General features: G+C 33.0%; 1 protein-coding gene across 1 annotated transcript in view; it reads right to left on the bottom strand.

Annotated features, from left to right (window-relative positions):
• LOC149901661 (gonadotropin-releasing hormone receptor-like) overlaps window positions 1-9775 on the bottom strand; it is a 57776-nt gene extending 48001 nt beyond the window's left edge. Inside the window, exon 1 of the mRNA XM_090111241.1 lies at window positions 9639-9775. The gene's annotated coding sequence lies outside the window, so the exon portion shown is untranslated. The remainder of the gene's footprint in view (window positions 1-9638) is intronic.
• Between the last annotated feature and the right edge of the window lie 3054 nt (window positions 9776-12829).

The raw sequence follows: 12829 nt of genomic DNA, 5'->3' as shown, positions 1-12829 counted from the left end.
ATCTTACTTTATTTTAAGGCTTTTCATAGAAGTATTTTGGTTTAATTAATAATTTATTGAAGAACATGCTAAAGATAAGAAGAATGCGATAGACGATTATGAACTCTGCAGTTATATTGGAGCCACTAAACTGTGAAAAAAACAACAAATTATAAAAAATAAACTGGGATAGAAAGAAGAAGAAGAAGTTCATTATTTCATGGTAATATTTTGATCCAACTGCCTTAGGATACTGCATAGTAATCCTCAAAGTTATGTTATAAAATATTGTAATTTACGATGAAAAATATGTTTAACCCGTTTATTGTTTATACAGGGTGTCCCAAAAAGTAGTGATATACTGAAGCTGGGAGGTAGAGGACTTAGAGGGCTATCCGAATCACCCCCCTGTGTGTTATGCGATTTTTCGTATTTTCGGAGTTATTACATTTTTTTCAATTTTTCATCTATCGCCGAGTACGATGAGATTTTTATTTATGGTGACGTGAATTATTGCGCTAGATGCTTGTTTTTTTTTGTGTGCTAAGCTGAAAGATAGGCCAATTCAGTATGGTAACATTTACTATCGTTAGATCTTCGAATGGAATAAAAAAAAGAATTAAATGCTATGAAAGATAAAATTACCCAGTATGTTCATAACTTCAAGGGCCCATAAAAAAATAAAATCACATAAAAAGGTTTTCCATTTGGCTTTTAAAAACTTGCTCTATCGATCAGGTAGCTACCCTAAAAATTTCATTTTATTATTCTGAAGGCTTCAATCGAAAAATTGAAATCTAAATGTGGTAAGTGCAAAATTTTTATTAACATGATGATTATTAAAACCAATAAATAGGTGTTTAAAAATGAATTTTTTTTAAATAGCCCCGCTGTTGCTCAATGCAAGTGCGACATCACCGTAAAAAGTTGTCTTTTTAATGTCTGAATGCTCTTTTATCATTTTTAATGGTTTCTTCTGCTACTATGAATTTCCGGGTTATTTCGTCCAAATTGTGGCAGTCTCTCGTCTTTGTAGTATCCCCACGGAAAAAATTCAATAGGGTTTATGTCCGGAGACCGTGGAGGCCAGGCTAAAGGGCAAAAATACCCTGAAAGATGGATTGGTCGTTGCAGCCTGCGCATGCGCCGGTGACGCCTGCTTTAAAGCCTGGCCTCCACGATCCCTCGAATAAACCCCATTGATTTTTTTTCAATGGGGATACTAAAAAGACCTCGGCTACTTGAGAGAATGCCCCAATTTGGACAAAATAACCCGGAAATTCATAGTAGCAGAAGAAACCATTAAAAATGATAAAAAAGCATTCAGACATTTAAAAGACAACTTTTTACGGTGATGTCGCACTTGCACTGAGCAACAGCGGGGCTATTTAAAAAAATTCTGGTAATTAAACACCTATTTATTGGTTTTAATGATCATCATGTTAATAAAAATTTTGCACTTACCACATTTAGATTTCAATTTTTCGATTGAAGCCTTCAGAATAATAAAATGAAATTTTTATGGTGGCTACCTGATCGATAGAGCAAGTTTTTAAAAGCCAAATGGGAAACCTTTTTTATGTGATTTTATTTTTTTATGGGCCCTTGAAGTTATGAACATACTGGGTAATTTTATCTTTCTTGGCATTTAATTCTTTTTTTTTATTCCATTCGAAGATCTAACGATAGTAAATGTTACCATACTGAATTGGCCTATCTTTCAGCTTAGCACACAAAAAAAAACAAGCATCTAGCGCAAAAATTCACGTCACCATAAATAAAAATCTCATCGTACTCGGCGATAGATGAAAAATTGAAAAAAAATGTAATAACTCCGAAAATACGAAAAATCGCATAACACACATGGGGGTGATTCGGATAGCCCTCTTGGTCCTCTACCTCCCAGCTTCCGTTCATCACTACTTTTTGGGACACCCTGTAGAATACATAATATAAGATCTGAACTAAATTAGTTGGGTGTTTGTCGTGTAAGTTATTTTAGATGTTATTTCAATTTCAATTCGTTTTCATTGTTGTAGCACCCCTAGTGACATTTAGAATTAGTTTGGATAAACGAGTAAATAACATTTACATGATTCGATATAACCTAATATTATTGTACCAAAAACTTTCTTCATATCAAATGTAAGTATCAAACAAAATATATCCGTATCCCAGTAAACACTTTTTATTAATAAACAGACGTTGAAGATGGACAACAGATAAAGAAACTGTCTCATTTATTTAATCTTATTTAGCATGCCAAATAAAATATGGTTCAAATAACCAAAGAGAAATATATTTAGAGAAAATAATATAAATGTCTTTCATTTTTGTATCGAGTGTTTCACAGTGGACATTAATTGGCTCTTACGTCCACGGTTTTATTAAGCTTTGAAATTGTATTGCACAATACAATTTGCGATACTTTGATCCAATTAATTATTAGCTTTTAAGTTGATTAAAACGCACAATTCTTTGACTTTTATGAGTTACATGCATGTTGAAAAGATCTTATAAGAAATATATTATTTTAAAATAAGTTGTGAGTGGTAGAAAAAATATTTTAATTTTTTCGGTAATATTTTAATTTTAATTACATCTTTTATATGCTCAGGTTTATAGTAAATAGAATAAGTTCCCTTTTTTTGACAAAAAGAAGAACAACTACCTAAGTACGTCTTCGTTAGTTTATATTACACCCGAATATTCAGAAGTCTTAGTTAAATATAGGGAGCGTATTTTCCTAGACTGGAAGGAGTGGTTTGATGTAGTTGCTAGACAGAAAGGCATCTGGTTTCGCACTATGCAATGTGAGCCACCACGCATTCCATGGTTTGCTAATACTAGAATAGACAGGAAGTTAATTGTTATAGCCCATAGGCTGCGGTCCGGACACATGCCATTAAACAACTTCAAATATTTAATGAAAAAAAGAGCTAACGCGAACTGCGACGTGTGTGGTATATTAGAGGATGTATACATCACTTTCTCGTGGAATGTGTACGGACTGCACCTATGAGGCAAGAATTATATAGGAAATTTAATGTGTGTCCGACCGATGTGGGTATGTTTCTGACCATTTTATCCGCACCTAATACGGAGGCGGCTAGGATGGTCTGCATATTCACACGACGGATATTAGTAGGCTAGTTAGGTTAAACTTATAGCATATACTATGGGACTGACATAGTCATCGCTGACTCAAAGTCCCTAAATAAAAAAAAAAAAAAAAGTACGTCTTCGTTATAATTTTAGAGAACACACTGTATAAGAACCTATAACAAAAGTAGGTAAGCTCAGTTTCAAAACCATTATGTATGTATCCTCAGTTAATGTAACAAGTACAAGGTACATTGCATACCTACATACCTTAGTAGGAGAGCCCGTGGGAGATCGTCCTTCACCGATCTGATAACTTTTAAATTAAAATCAAATAACTCACCTGCTAACCGGGACAAATACAATAAGATCCGGAATCACTGCAATACACTATGTAGAGATGCTCAGCGGCGTCATATCTTTAATTCAGTCGAGGACGGCGACACAGCCAAGGTTTGGAAATTTCTAAAATCTTTAGGAGTTGGTAAACAGCAGCAACTTTCTCTTCCAAATAACACCAATATCGATCAAATGAACCAACATTTCACTAAAAATCTTGTAACCTTCGATTCAAATTTTAAATCACAAACTTTACATAATCTTTCTTCTTATCCAACTCCTAACTATCAACCGTTCCATTTCAGGCAATTCTCCGGTTGTGATGTTAAGAAGAGCATTTCATCGATTTCTTCCAAAGCCGTTGGTGGTGATAGTATTAGCCGTAGTATGATCCTTCCCATCATTGATATCCTTATACCTGTAATTACTTTTATATTTAACTTTTCAATCTCCTCTGGCATATTTCCGGATGCCTGGAAAAATGCAGACGTTCTTCCGTTACCTAAAAAAATCCATCCTGCATCCTTTTCCGATTATCGTCCAATCTCCATCCTCCCTTTTTTATCCAAAGCACTTGAACGTTTAGTCCACGAACAGTTAACCCGCTTCCTCAACAAAAACTGTATCTTAAATCCTTGTCAATCCGGCTTCCGTCCTGGACATAGTACGGCTACTGCTCTCACTAAGATCACTGACGATATTCGAGCGGGAATCGATGACAAGCAGCTCACTATTCTTACCTTACTGGATTTCAGTAATGCGTTCAACACTGTCGATTTTGATGTCCTAGTGAGCTTGCTTCGCTCAATTAACATATCTCCAACGGCGATTGCATGGTTTCGAAGTTACTTGTTGGGGCGTCGGCAGCGAATCAAAGCTGATAACACCTTCTCAACTTGGTCAAGCATCACTGCTGGCGTTCCACAAGGTGGCGTCCTTTCTCCTCTCCTCTTTTCTATATTTATAAATAATATCACTGTCTCCCTTACTTCGCTCTCACATATGTATGCAGATGATCTCCAGATTTATAGTCGTTCATCTCTTGAAGATTTACCATCTGCCATTCGCTTGATGAACAAGGATCTTGCTTCAATTGTAGCTTGGAGTAGATCATATGGCTTAGGAGTCAATCCGTCAAAAACTCAAGCTATTATCATCGGCAGTCCCGCTTTCATTTCGAAGATCGATTGGTCAAGTCTTCCACCTATTACCTTAGACAACACAATTATACCGTTAAGCGATTCGGTTAAAAATCTGGGTGTTATGTTTGATCGTACTTTATCGTGGCACAAACAAGTTAATGAACTGAATAAGAAAGTATTTGCAGCATCACACTCTCTAAGACGTATTCGGAATTTCTTACCCATTCCAACAAAAATTTCTCTTGCACAATCCCTCCTCCTTCCCATCCTCGATTATGCCGACATTTGCTATCCAGACCTTACCGAATTACAATTAGACAAACTCGAACGGCTACAAAATGTATGTATACGGTTCGTATTTGGCCTCCGCAAGTATGATCACGTCACAGAGTATCGTAACAGGCTGAAGTGGTTACCTATACGTTTACGTCGTAACATGCATATCCTAACATCATTGTACAAAATCCTATTCTATCCCCAAGCCCCTGTTTACCTTAAGGAAAAATTTGAATTCCGTTCGAATGTCGAGTTAAATCTACGATGCACTGGCAACCTGCTATTGAAAATCCCTCCCCACAAATCCAAATTTTACCACAAATCCTACCATGTACAGTCCATAGTCCTTTGGAATGCTCTACCTATAGAAATCAGACGTGCGAAATCGCTAAATATATTTAAAAATTTAATTTTCAATCATTTCTCCTCCCAGATAAATAGTTAGTATTTTCACTGTATTTGTTTATTTTTATTTATTTATTTATTTATTTATTTATTTTGTTAATATATGTATTATTAGTATATTGGTATTTATATATAAATATATATAAATTATATATGTATTTTTTTTTTTTTTTAATCATATTCATTATGTATATATTTATAATATAAGTAGTTATTTGGTTTAAATGTATTATAATTAAATTTTTCATTACTGCACCACCTATTGTTTTTCCCCTTTTTAATTCAAAATCCTACCCATAGGTTGCCTGGTAGAAATCGCTCAGTAGCGATAAGGCCGCCTTTTTGGCTATATATTATATTGTCTTTTTTTTTCTTTTGTTATATTGTCTGTTTTTATTTGGTGCTAAATAAAGTGTATTTATTTATTATTATTATTATTTATTTTTGATACACAGAATATGCCTAGGTATGTTTTTATTTCACCTATTTTGACTTACCACCTGTTTGCACCTGCTTGCCAGGTAGTTATACACTCAAAGTCAAATAAATTTCATTTGGTTATCAAAAGTATGAAGGTGATGAAAAAAATCGATAAAAGTTAATTTAATTAAAAAAAACCATGACCACTTTTCGATAGGCAAGCAATTATAGGCATATTTGTAATTGTTTATAAAAAATATTTAATAAAAAATACGTCTCATCTGGTTATCAGATCGGTGAAGGACGATCTCCCACGGGCTCTTAGACCACCTCTATTAGGTATCTGTGATATGTACTAAATGAATAGCCATGTTTTAACTTTATAAAAACACTAACCACGTCAAAGGGTACTTTCTAAAATTTTACTTTACTATGATTGAAATATAGCACTTTACATAACTATTCCAATTGTAACAATCAAAAGTTATAATTAAATTTTCTACTTAAACATAAATGTCGTATAGATTCCTAAAATACTGAGAATTTCCCTTAAATTGAAGAGCATCGAATTTATCTAAAAGCTGTTTTAAAGGCCGCTTTGTAATAACTTTTCAATTGATATAATGTATATCTGAAATTCATAACTTTTGTATAAATTACATCAACGCTACGTGTCAGTTCTGACCGATTAATGTAAACTACAGTAATCTAAATTCTCCGCATATTTAATAAATATAAACTAGATTATGTAATACCTAAAACATAATAGGTACTTAATTATATCTAGTACTTAAAGGTAAAGTTGTCTATTTTTGTAATAAATAATTTATTACAGGTAGGTAAATGTGACTTGAACCCTCATTGGAACATGATGTCTGGATGTTCAAACTCTACACTGAACAAGTATCACTGTTGAAACATTGAATTCATTGAATGAAAACATTGAATCGGTGCATTTACATCAAACGAGCGAATGCTCATTCTAACCCCACTAAGTCAAATTGTTTCAGTGTAAACAGGTGTAGAGCATACTTTTGTTGTTATTAGTTCGTTCGAAAAGATTCTACGCAATGTTCTTATACTGAACAACACAGAATACGAGTTTTCGTTTACACTAAGAGATCACGAAAGAATGCTCCTGCTCTAGCTCTACCTCTATGTTTGTTTGATGTTAATGCACCGTTATAACTGTGGTTATAACGCAATCTTTGTTTATCAATATTTTGTCGATTGTCACATGGTTAGGTATTAGAATTCGGGCATGACACGCATAAAAATCGTAACTCTCTCGAATTTGCAAGCGTAAGCTATTACCTACACTGTTCTTCAAACTTACAATTAAGACATGATCCATATCATTGGAAATTGATATAAGGAAACAGCTCACGTGGTTGTCAGTCGCATAAACATCTAAATATCCGACAATCTGACGTGCCAGCGATCACGTTGTTCGCTCGTGCTCCGAACAAACAATAAATTTAATTAAAGGGGTTGGATTATCCTTTCTGACCGGTAACAGTTGAAAACGGTTGTTCTTTCTACTGAAATAAGTGAAATTGTGCCTCACCAAGAATTTATAATATTTTGTAACCGCATTACAAATTACACAAATTATAATTTACAGCTAAAACTTGCATCTTTCTTTCGACTAATTAAAATAAAAAATCCTTTATTTATTTCATATTATTTTCCTAATATTCAGCTATGAATGTTAGGAAGAGATAGATAATGATATTTTCCTTATCTACTAAACGAGTTGACAAAAACTGCAAAATTATTAATGTACCTAAATAAATGCATATTATTACGATAGCTACGTTTCTCATGCAAGACGGCTCTATACATACATAAGGTACAACTAATAACGGCAAAAAAAACAGATTTCAAATCTAAATATGTTAAGTAAATCACTACATTGTATAAAACAAAGTCACTTTCTCTGTCCCTATGTCCCTATGTCCCTTTGTATGCTTAAATCTTTGAAACTACGCAACGGATATTGATGCGGTTTTTTTAATAGATAGAGACTAGAGTGATTCAAGAGGAAGGTTTATATGTATAATAACATCCATTAAATAGTGGAGAAGAGAATTTTTGAGATTTCTAATGTGATGTAAATAATTAATTTTTTTTCCGCTTACATTGCAAACGCAGGCTGAACCCTACGAGTTTTATCAAAATAATGTACTAAGTATTGTACACATTGAAAAGGTCTACAGAAAAGTCCGTGATGGTATATGTCTATCTCTTAATTATGGATAACCCACAATAACTTTTTTTTGCCATTTACTTTTTACGACAAATAATGGCTAATTTTCGAAGAGATTTTAACCAATACAGCATTAATCCTCAACCAATTAAATACATTTTTCATTTAATATAGATCTATATGGCCCTTACACCGTATGATTTAAGTGAATATTTTCGAAGATACATATTACAGATTTAAAAATTGCGGGACGTAGCGTTTGCGGCGCGGTACCGGCCGGCCGCCATTGCATGATTGCACCCGTGCGATGCCGCGGCCGGGGCGGGTCGCTAGTATAATATAAGATTAGAACAAAGTTATCATTTTATCGTAACTTAACAGATTATTTGTCTAAATAACAAAGCGAAATACACAGCAGAATTGTAAAGCTTTGTTTAAGCTTCATAAAACACACATTCAGCGTTCTAAATATCATCTCAGTTTAATTAACACGCCGACGCTTTCATCTTCCATCAAGCAAACATTTTATTCTTGTTAGCGCATATTTCTTATTTTTCCCTTTAAATTATCCGTAACAAGTCATAGTGAATAATTAATAATACTATAGCGTACGAGCGGGTATCGTCGCACAATTATTTATAAACTGTAAATATTTATTTTTTACATAACATTCAATTACGAAATTATTTCAGTAATTCATTTTAAACAAAAATAAAATGAAAATATAATTACTCTCTGCAGAGATTTAAGTCTCCCCATATATGAAGTAAATGAAACCCCATAATACGGGGCCATAGGGATACCTATGTATCTACATAAAAACGCATAGAGGCTTTAACTTTCTTCCGTATTAAGCAAATTTATTTCAAATTTAAAACTAATACAATCGTTTAGTATAATAGATCCATAGGACCACAATATAAAGTACAAATGCAATGTCTAAAAGCATTACGAATTTGAATATAAATAATAATAAGTAGACTGCTCATAGGTAATTCGCTCTTTCATTATATGTAGGTAGTATTTTCTGTATTACAACTGAAATTTAAAAATACATTCTAAACGTGTATTTTTTCACACTCTATCAAATTTGAAACTGAACCAGCAAATTGTGAATTTAATTTAAACGACCTTGATAGAGATTGTACAGATTTATTATAGCATACGTAGTTATAAGTCTTCAATACTATCATCATATTTTAGTATAATAAATCAAAATAGCCTATCGAGCAACAAAACAACGTAATTATAAGGTCTATTTATCATATTAATTAACTGTTTTGATGATAATGATTAGTCCGATGGTTTTTACTTAATTTGATTTTTTTTATTAGTGGATAAATCTTTGTCTAACTTTGAAAATAAATACAAATAAATAACTAAGTTCTTTGAAAAACAATCGCAAATAGAGTATACGATGATATTATGGACAAATAGGTGCCAATTGTTAAATGCTTGCATTTTTAAAAATGTTCACGAAGTTGCATTTTATTTTAAATGACCGCATCAGTATATTTCATCAGCAAAAAAATATAATTATGTAGTTTTATCTTTTTATAAAATGTAGGTCATATGAAAGTTAAAACATATTATTTTATTATTAAGAATTAAAACTTGCATTAGAGCGCATATACAACATAACTTTTCAGTGCCATAATTATATTTTAAATAATTTTAAAACTTATAATAAAAACACGAACGCATAAAATGTGCATACAAACTTTTTAAAACAATTCATTGAAATGTTCAAAAACTTTCAAACTCACCAAAAAGTTTTGACATCCGCATATAAAGTTCACACACACAATCACTTCACTTTAGTTTTTTTTTTCAGCACAGAGTATCCAATCCTGTTGAAATTTCGAATTTGGTATCGAAGCGTTTGGATGAGACGCGCGTAGCCTCGCTACTGGTAAAACGCGGGCGGGCGGCCCGCCCAGATGTTATCTCAGGTTAAAGGGCTCAAGTGTTAATCTATCGGCGGTAGATAATTTTTAATAACATGTTTGTTTTGATACTCGAACAAATTCTCAATATTATTCAACGTTTTACGACTGTGATTTTTAATTGCGTTGTTGTATAGTGTACATGAGGTGAGCTAATGATCTAGTACCTAAATTATGATATTTTTTTTATCAAATCCTCTCGATACATATGATAATAGAATTCCAGATGTGTGCTTCCAAAAAAAAACTTAAAAATAGAAAATACACTCAATTGTTCTGAAAGCATTATAAGCTTTTTTATACATTCTTGAATTATTTTAAAATACAGGTACTTATGCTTCGTGCCAACCGAAAACATAAAAGGTATGTTATTACTTTTTAGTTGTTACATACCTATTTTAAAAGTTACGTTTGTAAAATACCATTTTATTATGTAGAATGTAGTGCATAACTTTTTCCATTTCCTTCCTCGTACCATTAAATTGAATTAAAAAAATTTCACAATACACACAAAACGCTGCTAACTCATGCCTCACGACGCCTATGTGTACAGTCCCCTAGGGCAGCCCATTGTCGTCAATTGTTTCACTTAGTGGTCGCGTAAACACGGCTTAATGATCTGTCTGCAACACCTCTTCACTTGCAATAAAGGTCATGGGTTTTAAATTAACAATCAACATATGGTAAAGGTGACGGTCACTATAGTCTATTTGTGTTTTTATTTCGATGTAACATAGAAAAAATGTTATGAAAATTCATAATTTCACAAGTTTAACTAAAATGCTCGCAATTTTCGAATTTCGAGCATTGTAGTTAAACGAATAATACCTTGCATTTTGGAAAAAATCTTATATTCTTTTCATATTGCAGTGTTTCTCGTAAAAATAAAATTGAAATTAAAAAAAAACCTTCATAGACTTTTGGGGTTATTGACATATCTATCCTCACGTAGTATTTGTTGTTTGTTTAGTATTCACTGCGACTGCTCTTACATTCTCATTATCTCTCGTCAACTTGTACTACTTACACAGTTTAGATAGTTAATTATAATGTCTTAACACGTAGTTATCTTCGATAAAACAACATTTAGGTACGATAAAATTGTTAAGCGTTTTCTAGCATAGAGTAGGTATCTTGTATTCATACACTTAAAAGTCAAAGTGTTAAAAACCCACGTTTGTTTATAAATAAGCTTTCCGCCGGCGGCTCCGCCCGCGGTTTCAAAGAAAAACTCGCCTAGTTACCTAGTTCCCGTTCCCGTTGAATTTCCGGAATAAAACCTATCCTATATTACTCTAATGTAGCTTTCGAATGGTGAAAGAATTTTTAAAATCGGTCCAGTAGTTTATGAGCCTATTCATTACAATCAAACAAACAAACAAAGTTTTCCTCTTTATAATATTAGTGTAGATTAAAATGTTATTAGTTCATAAGGTATTTAAATGCTAGATACCTAAGTACATCGAAGAAGAAGCTATCGACTTGTGAAAATTCTTTCACTAGTAGCTCTATAATTTTCTAGTGACAAGCATTTTATAAATTAGTTTTAACCTCTGAATTAGGTCGGAGTTAAGCTTATCAGGATAAAGTATGCACCGGTATATTACACTAATAAAACAGAAGAGATATCGTTTCTGTCCCGCTAAGGTTGGGTCGCCTAAGATCGGACGCATATGCCGAAAATTTTATACGTACTGTATTTTTTATTTTATTTCTCATGATTCGATGTCGTTTTTCTGTTGCGGTCAACTGTAAATTGATGACAAAAAAATATTGTTTAACCCCTAATTTTTTGGTTTGCGTAGATGCTATCTATCTAAGCAAATTTAGAGCCTAAAAAGCAGACTTTTTTCGACTTACCATAGTGAAGAAAATAACAGTTCGGCCGAAGATCGGACTATGTAGTATCTTCACTTCTATGCGTTTAATAATAATGTTCACATTAGGAAAACATCCGGACTTACGTCCATACATTGAGCATCAATGATTGAGTCAGGAAATTCCTCAAAAAATTTGACAAAGAAGTTTTTTTTTTATTGCGTTTTTTTAGTCCGGTCTTCCCTCCTCATCCTAATTAAGTTTCTCAAACTTTTATCCTCCGTGTTCTAGGACTAAATAATGAAAATGTACCTAAGGTCTGATAGTCATAGCGTCATTGGATAGTTAAATATATTAAAAGTTAATAATTATTGCGCATTATTGCATAAGGCGCAGTCAAGAGCTAAACTTCGGTCCGATCTTCGGCATTGGGAGGGAAGATCGGATCTTGGGTTGTGAACGTCCTAGGCGTAATCAAAGTATACAGATGGAAAGAGGATTCGCTAATTCTGCCCCAAAATAATTAATTACATTATTTCAATGAAAGTACTCTCCACGATGAGCCATCAAAATTTTGTAGGTAAGATCGGATCGACGATTTTCGCCACAAAATACACCTTTTCTGCTGAATCACCTGTGTACACGTCCCGTCTGGTCGCTGGCCAGCCGCAGAGTGAAGAGAGGGGCAGAACAAAATGGCGGATCTAGTAGAGTTGGTAGCAGTAGAGAATATTGCCTAGTTTGCGAGTTATTCCATGCATCCGATCTTATGTCACATCCGATCTTAGGCGACCCAACCTTACTTGTTTCATTTTTAGGTTTAGTTTTCATAAATAAATTCGCCATATATTTACCTAAGTAGTACAAGTACCAAGTTCATAAAGGAAAATAATAGGGTTAGATTTATAAATGATGACTAATAAATAGGTAGGTACTTCTCATTTATATGAAGTGGACTTTGCTTAAACGTCTTGATAAGGTACCACAAACGAGGGTCATGATAATCATTGTGTCACAATAACAAACTTTTAAAACACACACTTGCAGTCATATTCTCATTAATTTAAAAATTATAAGTAGATTATAGATAGATAAAATTTTAAATAATATTATGTACTTACACATAATATTATTTAAAATAAGATGATGTTGGTAAGAATTCACACAAGAAATTTGCGTATTACCTACCGGAC

This window comes from Colias eurytheme, chromosome 16, assembly GCF_061535395.1.
Source record: "Colias eurytheme isolate Ceu_HAF_F1 chromosome 16, ilColEury1 Martin Lab GWU primary, whole genome shotgun sequence".
Lineage (NCBI taxonomy): Eukaryota > Metazoa > Arthropoda > Insecta > Lepidoptera > Pieridae > Colias > Colias eurytheme.
This window is presented reverse-complemented; position numbering and strand designations above follow the sequence as displayed.